Genomic DNA, 14,811 nt, shown 5'->3' with positions numbered 1-14,811 from the left:
ATTTGATCTGTTATTGCAGGTGGTCCCCAGAGTCTCTGGTCTTGCCTATGTCCTATCTGCTGTTGCAGGCAGATTCTTTACCATCTGAGCCACCAGTGAGGCCCATGTCCTATGCATTTATCAGAATGATTTTTCTAAAGTCTATGTTGGCCTTTTCAAACTCAGATTCAATTTCTGAAGTCTTTAATCCCAATCATCCTATGATTTGACCCCCAATTATCTCATACTTGGTATCTCCATGCCCTAATTTTAATCTTCAAAAGATACCAGATTGCTTCCATGTAGCTTAAGGCTGAAAGCAAAGAAGTTAGGTGAGAGGGTCTTATTTCAAGCTCAGCATCCACAATGAGTATCAGAAGAGAAGAGATGAAAGGTGAGGCTGGAGACAGACAGGAACTAGATGACAAGCGGCTCCTAACATTCTTCAAAGGTCCAAAATACTCTGAAAATCAAAAACTTCCCTTAAAACTAATTTGGTGGTGAAAGAAGGCATTATCTATTCTCTGGATGGAATGATGTGATCAAATGAATGGTATCTGTGCATATTCTTTCTCTTTCTCTTCTTAGTGTAGATATATTGTGCCTCAGGAGTAGATCAATATGTTTGATTATAGGGTGCTTTCACAATATTACATACAGCTTATGCATTCTATTATCATTCTAAAATCTAAAAAACTGGATTTCAAAAATCTTGCATCCTCCTTGGCTTAGACAAGAGAATGGAGACCTGTAACAATGAGAAGCCACAGATAGGTTATAAATGTGGACATAACTAGATCAAATTTGCCTCCTAAGGAAATGACTCTAGCTCCAGTGTGATGACTTGGAGGGTCACATAGGAGTTAGAGTGGGTCCAGGTTCAGACCCTGGCAGTGTGATTCAATAGCCTGTATTCTTAACTACAGTGAGTGGCTGTCTTCCATAAAAATGATTATTAAAACTCAGAAATATGTGTAAAATGAGAAGGGAACCTGAGATGGCTTTCACTCTGAGAAAAACTTACATTTAAGGAATTGGCAAAGTTTAAGGGGAGCCCATAAAAGACTGAGAAGGAATAGCCAGTAAAGTTTAAAGAAAATTGGGAGTGTAATAAAGTCAAGTGAAAAATGCATTATAAATAAAAGCAATCAAATTATCCAGCATTGGAGGGAGGTCAAGTTAGACGATCCTCCCAGATCTTAAGCATCTCACTATTACATATTATATATCTATATCTGTATCCATATCTGGAGAAGGCAATGGCACCCCACTCCAGTACTCTTGCCTGGAAAATCCCATTGACAGAGGAGCCTGGAAGGCTGCAGTCCATAAGGTCGCTGAGGGTCGGACACGACTGAGCGACTTTACTTTCACTTTTCACTTTCCTGCATTGGAGAAGGAAATGGCAACCCACTCCAGTGTTCTTACCTGGAGAATCCCAGGGACGGGGGAGCCTGGTGGGCTGCCATCTATGGGGTCGCACAGAGTTGGACATGACTGAAGTGACGTAGCAGCAGCAGCAGCAGTATCTATATCATTTATTTTGGGGGGTTGTAATTTAATTTGGAAATTACCACCATTTAAATAGTGTCCAATGCTATTTCAAATGCTAAAAAACTTGCTAAATATAGATTAGCTATTTTTTTAAGCAATAGATGCTAAAAAACCCATTTGTTAAACTAAACCATCTTGTCCAACTTTCTCAATATACTAGCATGGCATTTGAACCTAAAGAAATTCATTTCAAGTCGATTCAGCAAGCACACATTAGAGGACAAGGCATGTCATGGATGGTGAGGATGAGGAGGGGACTAAGAAAGGGCTCTATCCAAAGGAGCTGTGCCTTATGGGAGCAACCTAAATGTCCACTGATGACAGAGGAATAGACAAAGAAGTGGTACGTATATACACTGGAATATTACCCAGCCATAAAAAAGAATAAAATAGTGTCATTTGCAACTTGAATAGAACTAGAGATTATCATACTGAGTGATGTAAGTCAGACAGAGAAGGAGAAATATAGTATGACATCACTTCTATATGGAATCTAAAAAGAAATGATAAATGAACTTATTTACAAAACTGAAACAGACTCACAGTCTTAGAGAATGAACTTGTGGTTTCAGGAAAGGATGAAGGGAAGGGACAGTTAAGGAGTTTAGGATCAACATGCTCACACTGCTATATTTAAAGTGGATAACCAGTAAAATCCTACCATGTAGCATAGGGAACTCTGCTCAATGTTGTGTGGCAACCTGGATGGGAGGGGAGTTTGGGGAAGAGTGGATACATGTATATGTATGGCTGAGTCCTTTTGCTGTCTGCCTGAGACTATCACAACATTGTTATCAGCTATAATCCAATAGAAAATAAAAAGTTTTTAAAAAAAGTTAAAACTCTAGAAAATGAGAAGTATATTAAGAGAAAATAAGTGATTTTAGAATGTGTTACAGGCAATTAAATCCAATAACTTTTGTTCTTCCTTCAGACCCCTCAGCAACTACACAAAGGTGAATAAAATCATATGCCCTTTTATTTACATAATGTGAACTATGTTTAATTTTATGTTTTACACAGGAAATAATAATTCTCTAATTAGAAGTTTTTCTTAGACTATAATATTTTTCTACCTCTACAGAAGGATTATATACCTCTGATTTTACAGAATGCTTTTTACAAAATCAATAGCCAAAGTTATCTAAATGGTATTCATCCTATTAAAATATGCAACTCCAGGAAACCAAGAACTCTTTAAAAATTCAAGGAAATATGATTGTATCTGGAATTCCTTAAAAGATTAGTTTATTCAAGAGCAACATTTCTGTCACATTGCAGGATAGCAAGAACATATGAAATAACCTCCTGATTTCTCTTATGAATCGTTGTTCAATCTCTCAGGTACGTCCAACACTTTGCGAACCTGTGGTTGGCAGCACAGCAGGCCTCCCTGTCCTTTGCCATCTCCTGGAGTTTGCTCAAACTCATGCCCATTGAATCAGCGATGCCATCCAACTGCCTCATCCTCTGTCACTCCCTTCTCCTCCTACCCTCAAACTTTCCCAGCATCAGGATTTTTTCCAATGAGTTGGCTCTTCACATCATGTGACCAAACTATTGGAGCCTCATTTCTTTTAATATACAACATATAAAACTCAAAGATAGTTTCCCAATTTTGACTACTCTGATTGCGTAATGATGACAGAACATCTATATCTGAGAGAGAGAAAAAAAAAAAAGGGAGTTGGTGGTCAGTCAGTTCCTAAAGTGGGGGGTAATAGTAAATGAACAAAATAGAAAATAGTATTTCATGTAGGCATGAAGAGGCATTAAACTGTTCTACAGAATCCAGGCCTCTAGGCTGGTCTGTATTAAGTTGGCAGGATACTTTAACAAGAAAGTAGTTTTCATGGTAGAACCTGGGAAGATAATTCAGATTTTGGGAGTTAGAAGACGGATTTAAAAATTGGAAGCCATTTAATTCATACTGTTTGGGAAAAAGATGACTTCTGGTTGCTGATAGGCTTCTAGCATCTCTTTTGAGAGTCATTAGAAGCAAAGTTAAGTGAAAGTTGCTCAGCAGTGACTGAGTCTTTGTAACCCCATGAACTGTAGCCTGACAGGCTCCTCTGTCCATGGAATTCTCCAGGCCAGAATACTGGGGTACCTTCCTTCTCCAGGAGATCTTCCCAACCCAGGGATCAAACCTGGGTCTCCTCCACTGCAGGTGGGTTTTTTACTGACTGAGCCCCCAGACAGTCATTAGACAGAAATGCATCTTGGAAGAGACTAGGAGAACAAAGCTCAGTGGGTGAGAAGTGGCTGAGATAAGAGGCACCACAGGACAAGAGTAGGTAGACTAGGAATTCTTTAAGAAAGCTGGAGAAGTTTTCCAGTCTAGCTGCTATAACATGTTATCACTATATCTATTTCATTTGTTAACAGTGTCAGTGAAACGGGAAGTCGCTTTGTTGTGTCTGACTCTTTGCAACCCCTTGAAATTCTCCAGGCCAGAAAACTGGAGTAGGTAGCCTTTCCCTTCTCCAAAGGATCGTCCCAACCCAGGGATCAAACCCAGATGTCCTACATTGCAGGCAAATTCTTTACCAGCTGAGCCACAAGGGAAGCCCAACAGTATCAAAGAAGATCTAAATATCCCTGTTGGCCTAGAGGGCTTATGTGCACTGCACCGGTGGGTGAGATGTTCTTAACAGCCAGTCTCAATGTCTTTGTACACTACAAGTTGTATAAGAACATCTCCTTAGGAATACCTTGATGGTCCAGTGGTAAAGAATCCACCAACCGATGCAAGGGACGTGAGTTTGATCCCTGGTCTGGGAAGATTCCACATGCCACGGAGCAACTAAGCCTGGGCACCATGACTACTGAAGCTCGTATGCCCTAGAACAGATCTGAGCAACTAGAGAAGCTATGGCAATGAGAAGCCTGCCCCTGCAACTAGGCAACCAGAGAGTAATCCACTGTTGGCCTCAACTAGAGAAAGCCCTGGCATAGTGACAAAGACCCAGCCCAGTCAAAAATTATCTATAAATAAATTTTAAAAATTAAAAGAAGACAACCTCTTTAGTGTGTTGTCTAATTACAATCAAATAGATTAGCAGCATGGTAAATATGCTTACTTGTATTTTATAGTCGAAGACAGTTTATAGTTTATATGGCCTTGGATTTAAGGCATCATTGTATGCTCAGAACAGTTGGTCATCATCTCTGGTTTAATTTGTGACTCAGAGGGTTATTTGAAGGATGTTGAGATATGGCTCTTTTCTTTCCTCCCTGCATTCAGCATTATATTTTACTGCAATTCTTTTCTCAAGCATCCTTGATGTGGTTTGCCATATTATAAAGCGTGTACTTACGCTCAGTAACAACTGATATGTGTGATATAAATGGTGCATAAAAGACAATGATATCATTGCCTGATCATGATACTCTGTGAGAATCAAATGAGTTTTATCGAAAAATAATTCTGCTCAGCTCTCTTTTTACCAGCTGGATGAATATGGAATGCCTCACATAAGTGGACTTAAATTATATTAGCTAAGAAGATGGAGATGTTAGCCCTAATACTTTTAAAAAGTAATCTACTATCAAATTTATAGTGTGTAAATTTTTAATGGCCCCTTAGAGGCTATATTTATAAGCAGTAAAGCAAATACCAAATTATTTTCTTCCAGCACATTGAAAAATGCTGAACAGATAAAAAGTTCCAAAGCAATGTTACAGATAATCACATTTCTATATTATGGGAGGATGGGCATTACATCTAAAGACCCTTGATTAACCTAACTATAGGAATGTGGTAGCTTGAAGGGTAGACAGACACTCGTGAAGACCAAGAGTTCAAGGCACAGAGATAAGACTGCCCAGAAAAACCACAGCATAAAAGAAACATTAAATAAATACATAAATATATCTATATACTTGTATACATAAGAAAATGCCAAATTAGGTTATCCCCAGGGTAAAAAATTGTAAAGAAAATGGATTAAAACATCTTTATTTGCATGTTTGTGAGGTTGAGAGGGAATTGTATACATTACTGTGTATTTAAAATGTTTATGGATTGAGAGTGTAAGTATTTGGCTTTAGGTCAAATGAAAGAGTTTGATGTTTATGGCTTACATTAGTTAGGTCACAGTTTGCTTTATTGACTATGCCAAAACCTTTGACTGTGTGGATCACAATAAACTGGAAAATTCTTAAAGAGATGGGAATACCAGATCACCTTACCTGTCTCCTGAGAAGTCTGTGTGCAGATCAAAAAGCAACAGTTAAAAACGGACATGGAACAACAGATTGGTTCCAAATTGGGAAATGAATATGAAAAGGGTGTTTATTGTCACACTGCTTATTTAACTTATATGCAGAGTACATTGTGTGGATCCAGGGTGATTCGAAGGTGGGGACGGAGTCGGCGTCCTTGGAAATAACTTATTTAATTACAGATAGAGAGGGATTAGAAAATTAGCAGAGAAAAAGAGGCTGAATAATTGGGTTCACATGGAATACCAATCGCCATCTACGTAGGCCGCAGGCATCTTCCCGTTCTCCCAAAGGAGAGGAGGCACTGAGGCCCCCCTGGTCCGATCTTAGAAGCTCAGGCAAAATTAGCAGGCTTGGTGGGTACCCATGTACCAGATGGGAATTCGGCCAGAAAAATGGAGAGCAAGAGAGAAGCAACATGGGGGAATCAGTCTTTCCGGAAACTGATCCCATTTCTTTATTTTTAGGTTTGCTTATATACCTTTTGTTATACATAGGGATGAGTACAGAGTCACGTGGGGGTCAGCAGCCCTGACCTTTATCAAAATCAGGTGCTTCACATAAATGTATAAAAATAAAAGGTCTTAGGGGTTTTACATCATCTTCTGGCCATGAGACCTGCTGACATTTTATGACCCTTTCTTTCTGATAACCAAAAAACTTATTTTTTCCAAGGGTGTTTTTTTCTTAAATCAGGCACCACCCTCCAAATAAAGTTGCATTCCTACAGGGTGAGGGTGTAGTGAGTTACTATCAAGAAAGGAATTCATGTAACCCAAGGTTAACATGATTAATCTTAAAGGTTAATACTTATTTCTCCTATATGCTAGTTATATTCATTATAAGGGCAGATAATATGGAGATTTATCAGCAAACATCAGCCCAACAAATGAAAATCCTTTCACCAATGTTCCCCTTAAGGTCTGTTTAGTCTTAAGATAGTGATAAAGTTACATTTTTACATAGCAAGGACACAGTGATTTATAACAAAGTACAGTGATCTATAACAAAAGAGAAAATTCATTAACTCAAAAAGTCTAGTATCGTTAACCTTAAAAACTATTATATTTCCTTTTCTATATTCCAAATACATTGATTAATATACTCCCAGGTGCCTAAGGATATGGAAGCCTGGAAGCAATCACTGACTCAACAATGAGAAAAGCCCTATGCTAATTAAGACTCTCAAAATAGTCCAAAACTCTCTGTGCTGTTTATGGTTGAGAGGTAGTAAACAATCATGTGCAGTAGTGGCAGGAATATGGATAATCCTGTCACGAAAGCTAGTCTGTCAGCAGAGAGGTTTGACCTGAGACACCCTTGTCACACCCAGGGCAGGGAATTAGCAGCAATTATTGGCACAACAAATGAAAATTCCTTCACCAATATAATTCCTAACCGACACACTATACTGACAATTTCCCAAAAGAATTTGCCTTTAGTAAGTCTAAAACATCTCGTGCCTCTCAGGTTGGGAGGCTGTAAACAATCACATGTGGCCGGAAGAACCTATACAGGCGGGCTAGATAAACTTCAGAGGAGTCCATAAGCTGAAACACTCTTGTCATGCCCAGGAATTTTTATTGACTTGGAGCTGCAAGTTAACTCCTTCTCCAAGAGAAATGATGATGAGGGAGAGCCCCCCGTAAAGTCAGAGGTGTAGGTGAGAGCATGAAACAGTAAAGTAGATAGACTCTGGTTTTGGGATAGATGCTCAGGAACAGGGTGTTTCCTGAGGCTTGATCATGCCTTTGCGTATGCCAAGCCTCCTTCCTCATGACCTTTGCCATGGGTGGAGTTCCTCACACTGGCCCCCGGCAAGAATACATAAATGCCGGAATGGATGAAGCACAATCTGGAATCAAGACTGCTGGGAGAAATATCAATAACCTCAGATATGCAGATGATACCACCCTGAAGGCAGAAAGTGAAGAGGAACTAAACAGCCTCTTGATGAAGATGAAAGAGGAGAGTGAAAAAGCTAGTTTAAAACTCAGCATTCAAAAAACTAAGACAATGGCATCTGGTCCCATCACTTCATGGCAAATAGATGAAGAAACAATGGAAACAGTGACAGATTTATTTGCTTAGGCTCCAAAATCACTGCAGATGGTGACTGCAGCCATGAAATTAAAAGACACTTGCTCCTTGGAGGAAAAGCTATGACAAACCTAAACAGCATATTAAAAAGCAGAGACATTACTTTGTCAACAAAGTCCCATCTAGTCAAACCTATGGTTTTTCCAGTTGTTATGTATGGATATGAGAGTTGGACCATAAAGAAGGCCAAGCACAGAAGAAATGATGTTTTTGAACTGTGGAGAAGACTCTGAGAGTCCCTTGGACTGCAAGGAGATGCAACCAGTCAATCCTAAAGGAAATCAGTCCTGAATATTCTGAATATTGGAGCTGAAGCTCCAATACTTTGTCCACCTGATGCAAAGAAACAACTCCTTAGAAAACACTCTAATGCTGGGAAAGATTGAAGGTGGGAGGACAATGGGATGACAGAGGATGAGATGGTTGGATGGCATCACTGACTAGATGGACATGAATTTGAGTAAGCTCTGGGAGTTGGTGATGGACAGAGAAGCCTGGTGTGCTGCAGTTCATGCGGTCACAAGGAGTCAGAAATGACTGAGCAACTGAACTGAACTGAATAGTTAGGTCAGGGAATCCATAGGCATCAATTTTTTTTTTTTATATATATAAGTCACATGCATCTATAGCCTAATAATAGTTAACATTTGTAGAATGATTTCTGTATTCAAGGAACAATTCTAGTTACTTCACATATCACTTTCTTCCCATCATGATATAAATACTATCATCTCTCTTTTACATTTAAGGAAATTCAATTTTTGAGAGGTTCTGCAAATAGCCATTAAGTATTAGAATTCAAGGTTTTAAATATACAGTGTTTCTTCTTAAATGTAGTTTAAATGAGTTCATCCTCACAGCAGACAAACTAATGTCCAAGTGAAAAATAAAATCTAAATGCTAAGGACACATTCTGAAACATGAAAATTCAGAAATTCTCTAGGTGGAGAAACCAAAGTGGGGACTAAGAATGAAGCATCCTGAAGATCAAGTGATCTCTTTATCTGGAGGGTGGCATGGGAGCTCAGGCACAGCTGTCTCACAGAACATTCCTGACTCTTTCTTCTTATTATTGGGCTTGATCCTGACAACTCCATACTTAATATCAGATAGCTCTCCTAGTTCCATTTGCATTTTGGGAACAAGGAGTCACTGCTGATAATCTAGTTATGACTAACTAAAGATACTCACCATTCAGGATCCATGTGCCTAATAACAGACAGGAATTCTTAGGACAGCATCAGTTCTTCATGGTTTTAGCAGCTTGGAGGCAATGGACCTTCATCCTCTACTCATATCAGCAAGATTTCAAAGTTCAAGAAACAAAGATAATAACTTATGGTATGCATTTGTTTCAAATTTTAAGACCAGTACACATTTGTTTCAAATTCTAAGACCATTGGGAAGCAGTTTTCTGTTTGGCATTCCCAACAGAATCATGATAGTGTCATAACTGATATTGTTACCCCCAAGAATAGAATCTGGCAGGTTAAAGGGTGTCAGGTGGAGCTTTGTTTCCCTAGCCACGTTTTCTGACTTTTTGGTGTCTTTCATCAGGTACTATAGTATAGATTTATATAGAATTATGCAACATATTGTCTCACCAGGTGAGAATGCTTTTAAGGAAGGTTTGCATATTTTTAGGCTGCTTTGCTCTCATACAATATAGCAATCAATCAGTGAATATTTAGGCTAAAAATATATTAAATTAGTTACAAATAAACTTTGGAATGCACATTTATTTTTCTTCATATTTGAGAAAGCAGTAGTTGCTTTCCTTATGCTTAAAATAGTGATGCTCTTTGAATATATTTTTAATCTCAGTAATGCAGACCAAGGATAAGATGGCTGGATGGCATCACAGACTCGATGGACGTGAGTCTGAGTGAACTCCGGGAGTTGGTGATGGACAGGGAGGCCTGGCGTGCTGCGATTCATGGGGTCGCAAAGAGTCGGACATGACTGAGTGACTGAACTGAACTGAATACAGACCAAAGCCTACTGTATGCTGCTTCTTGCTAAAAGAGATTCATATGTTGACACTAATTACCAAATATATGATAATCACACCATATATCAAGGAAATGGGCTTAGAAGACAAAGATGACTGAGACACAATACCTCTCTTAAAATCGAAACCTAAAGCCTCCTATTGTAATTACGTAATTCTCATAGTTGGTCCTCATAATAGCTCAATGAATTAACTAGTGCTGTTTTCACTTTGCAGAATAAAGCATATTGATATGTTAAACAATGTGTACAAATTATTTGAATAAAACACTTTATAAAACCAGAAGGTTAGATAAAATCTCTCTGCCTTCAAATATTTCATTACCCATATCTTCTGTTTGTTAGGGTTCCCAGGTGGCTCAGTGGTAAAGAATCCACCTGCCAATGCAGGAGACATGAGTTCAATCCATGGGTTGGGAAGATCTTCTGGAGAAGGAAACAGCGACCCACTCCAGTATTCTTGCCTGGCAGATCCCATGGATGGAAGAGCCTGCTGGGTTACAGTCCGTGTACATGACTTAGTGTACATGTACATGACTCAGTGACTAAAGTCATGTAGTGACTAGTGTACATGTGCACGACTTAGTGACTAGTACACAACTTAGTGACTTGTACATGGACACGTACAAGTCCATGTCCACGACTTAGTGACTAAAATCACCACCACCAGCCCTGTCTGTTTCTTAAGCCACAATAGCCAACAATAAGCTAACAAATGCTGAGAACCAAATGCATGACATAGATGTGTCGAACTTTTATTACTCAGCTCTTTAGCACTTAAGAACCTCTCTAAAATAGGATTAAAATGGAAAAAAGGATGATACTATCCCAGGCAAAGTGCTAACCCACACACCAAAAGGTACTGGGTAGAAAATGAAAAGCAAGTCATTTTAGAATTCACATCACATACTTGTCTAGAATTTGAAAGTGAAAAACTTGCTGAGTAGAATTCCATCTTGTGACTTCAGTAAAGACAGGCTTGCTGTACAAAGCATTCCTTCCCATGTGTTGACAATCGATTAAGAGAACGTTTCCACATCACTCTCCCAGAATGAAGTCTGCAGCTCCTGAGGATGTGCTAAATGTGGTTTGACTGTTTGTTTTTCCTGTGTTACCTTGTGCAATAATAGACCGTGAAAAATCACCCTAAAATTGTTGAAGCAAAAGCATTTTTCAAATTTTGTTTATAAGCTGGAAAAGATGAACAATCAATGACACCATTTCACCTTGCAATATCATGGGACACAGGAAGTGTAGTCCCTTGGAATCAATTTTATAGTCAAGACATTAACCTCTGTGGTCATTTGCCCAGCAGGAAGAGTAAACTGTTAAAAACACAGAATCAGCTGCTATTCACTTCTTTTTATGATTATAAGTGTAATAACAGCTTCCTCTTCAATTACATGACTGGAGTTATTTTGCTGGTAAAGTACCAAAAAGGGTGTATATCAAAAGCAAATTTAGTTATTATCCCTTTGCAGAAATTCCCTGAAATAAGAGCAATAATTCATTCCTTCCCTAGTAGCTCAGATGGTAAGTAATCCACCTGCAATGCAAGAGACCCTGGTTTGATCCCTGCATCAGGAATACCTGGAGAAGGAAATGGCTACCCGCTCCAATATTTTTACTTGGGGAATCCCATGTTCAGAGGAGCCTGGCAGGCTACAGTCCATGCAGTCTCAAAGAGTTGGACACAACTGAGTGACAGCATGTACAGGTTTTAATTAAAATTAATTTTGACCAAAATATTATCTGGACCTAAAAACTTAGAAAAACTCTTGCTGTGTCTCTTTCATCTCTACAATGGAGAAGAGAGGGACAGAAACAATAATTCTCCTCTCTTCATTTGGAAATTCAGATATTCTTGCCTACGTGAGTTTGAGCAGACTCCTCTGAACATGGGATTCTCTACGCAAGAATACTGGAGTGAGTTGCCATGCCCTCCTCCAGGGGGTCTTCCTGACCCAGGGATCAAACACAGATCTCCTGCTTTGCAGGCAGATTCTTTATCACTGAGCCACCAGGCAAGCCCATATGTGTATAGTTCTATGTAGTTGTATTTTATGTCTGTGTGCTTAGTTGCTCAGTCATGTCCAGCTCTTTGTGACCACATGGACTGTAGCCCACCAGGCTCTTCTGTCTGTGGGGATTCTCCAGGCAAGAATACTGGTGTGGGCTGCCATGCTCTCCTCCAGGGGATCTTCCCAATCCAGAAATCGAACCCAGGTCTCCCGCATTGCAGGCAGATTCTTTACCATCTGAGCCACCGGGGAAACACACATCTTATGTCTAGGTCTTCCATAACCATAGCCACAATCCAGGTGAAGAACTGTTTCATCAGTGGTTAACTTTTCAACATTAGAAAAATTGGCATTTGTAATGAATCAGATATATGGGCCATCATTTTGCTTTTTTATATTTAAGTATGTTCGATTTAATTACATCTGAGGTCTTTTAAATTTATTTTTAATTGGAGGATAATTGCTCTACAATGTTTTCTTGGTTTTTGCTATACATCAACATGAACCAGCTTTAGGTATACATACGTCCCCTCCCTCTTGAACTTCCCTCCCACCCCACCCCCATCGCACCCCTCTAAATTGTCACAGAGCACCAGTTTGAGCTCCTTGTGTCATAGAGCAGATTCCCACTGGCTATCTATTTTACATATGTTAATATATATGTTTCCATGCTAATCTCAATTTGTCCCACCCTCTCCTTCCCCCAGTGGGTCCACAAGTCTGTTTTCTATGTCTGGGTCTCCTTTGCTGCCCTGCAAATAGGTTCATCAGTATCATCTTTCTAGATTCCATATATATGGGTTAATATATGATTTTTGGTTTTCTCTTTCTGACTAGCTTAACTCTGTATAATAGGTTCTAGGTTTATCCACTTCATTAGAACTAACTCAAATGTGTTCATTTTCATGGCTGAATCATATTCCATTGTATATATGCACCACAATTTCTTTACCCATTTATCTGTTGATGGATATCTAGGTTGCTTCCATGTCTTAGCTATGGTAAGTTGTAATAATGCTGTAATGAACATTGGGGTACATATATCTTTTTAAGTTTTCTCAGGGTATATGGCCAATAGTGGGACTGTTGAGTCATATGTTAGTTTTATTCCTAGTTTTTAGAAGAACTCCATACTTTTCTTCAGAGTGCTGTATTAATTTACATTCCCACCAACAGTGCAAGAGGGTTTCTTTTTCTCAACACCCTTTTGAGCATTTATTGTTTGTAGATTTGTTGATGATGGCAATTCTGACCCGAATGAGTTGATACCTCATTGAAGTCTTGATTTGCATTTCTCTAATAATGAGCAATGTTGAACATCTTTTCATGTGTTTATTAGCCATCTGTATGTCTTCTTTGGAGAAATATATGTTTAGGTCTTCTACCCACTTTTTGATTGAGGTTGTTTGTATTTTTTTCTGGTATTGAGTTGCATGAGCTATTTATATATTTTGAAGATTAATCTTTTAGGTCAATTTTTTCATTTACTATTATTTTTTCCCATTCTGAGAGCTGTCTTTTTACCTTGTTTATAGTTTCCTTTGCTGTGTAAAAGCTTTTAACTAGGTCCTACTTGTTTATTTTTTATTTTATTCCCATTACTCTAGAAGGTGGGTCATAAAGGATCTTGCTGTGATTTAATGTTAAAGAATGTTCTACCCATTTTTCCTCTAACAGTTTTTGGCTTCCTCTAACAGCGTTTCTGGTCTTACATTTACATCTTTAATCCATTTTGAGTTTATCTTTGTGTCCAGTGTTAGGAAGTGTTCTAATTTCAATGTTTTACATGTAGTTGTCCAGTTTTCCCAGCACCATTTATTGAAGAGACATATCTGAGGTTTTTAAAGAAAAGTCAAGCTCACAGTGGACTTCCTCAGTGGCTCTGTGTTAAAGAATCTGCCTGCAATTCAGGGCACAGACTCATTCCCTGGGTCAGGAAGATCTCCTGGAGAAGGGTATGGCAACCCACTCCAATATTCTTGCCTGGAGAATCCCATGGGCAGAGGAGCCTGGCAGGCAACAGTCCCTAGAGTCACAGAGAGTAGGACACAACTGAAGTGACTTAGCATGCTTGCAAAAGTCATAGTAGTGATATAGCAATTGAGGTAACATGAGGGATGGAGCAGAGAAGGAAGAAAGATCAAGTCAAAGTATTGTACCAAATGTAATAATCTTTTCCTCCAGATTCAAGCAGATGCAGTGACCCCAGGAAAGCATACACTGGTAAAATAGACCAGATCCTTCCATGATACAGTGTAATTTCTTTTTCTTTTTAGTTTCCACATTAAAGAAAAAATGGTGCTCACACAGTTACAGATCATGTATTACTGTTTTACAATGAACATTACTAATCCCACATTCTGTTGTCAGAAAAAATTTCCTAGACTTTGAAATAAGAGGCATTGGAATGAATTACTCTGTAGCTTATCTAGTTCACCCTTCAGGGTATCTCTACTTGCCATTGCTTTTTTTCTCTTATATAATTCTACAAATTGTAGAAAATTGACAATAATGCAGATGGTTATTGTTCATTGAAATAAAAATGATTTGTCTGCTGGAGTTCCGTTGACTTTTCCCTCTTTGTACAGTGAACACTTTGCAACTCTCTTTGCAAATTCATTTCATAGGCTCTGACAGCCTATGTAAGTGTGTTCTCCGGATTCTCTTTTAAGACAGTTGTGACTTATTAACAGTTATCCCCTTATTCATTAATGAGTTAAATAAAATACTCAGTATGTTTTGTTTTATTTGCATGAAGATCATAACTCTACTTTTTAAAAAAATTCTCTCTTAACACAGAAGGAAAATGTTTAAACATATGGAAACGTGCTTATATTATTATTTTTTATTATTCACTATTATTTTATATTGTATCATATTTTTAAACATTTTTCCTTCTGTTTTTCCCTTCCCAGTCCAC

Source organism: Ovis aries, chromosome 1, assembly GCF_016772045.2.
Source record: "Ovis aries strain OAR_USU_Benz2616 breed Rambouillet chromosome 1, ARS-UI_Ramb_v3.0, whole genome shotgun sequence".
NCBI classification, from domain to species: Eukaryota; Metazoa; Chordata; class Mammalia; order Artiodactyla; family Bovidae; genus Ovis; species Ovis aries.
This window is presented reverse-complemented; position numbering follows the sequence as displayed.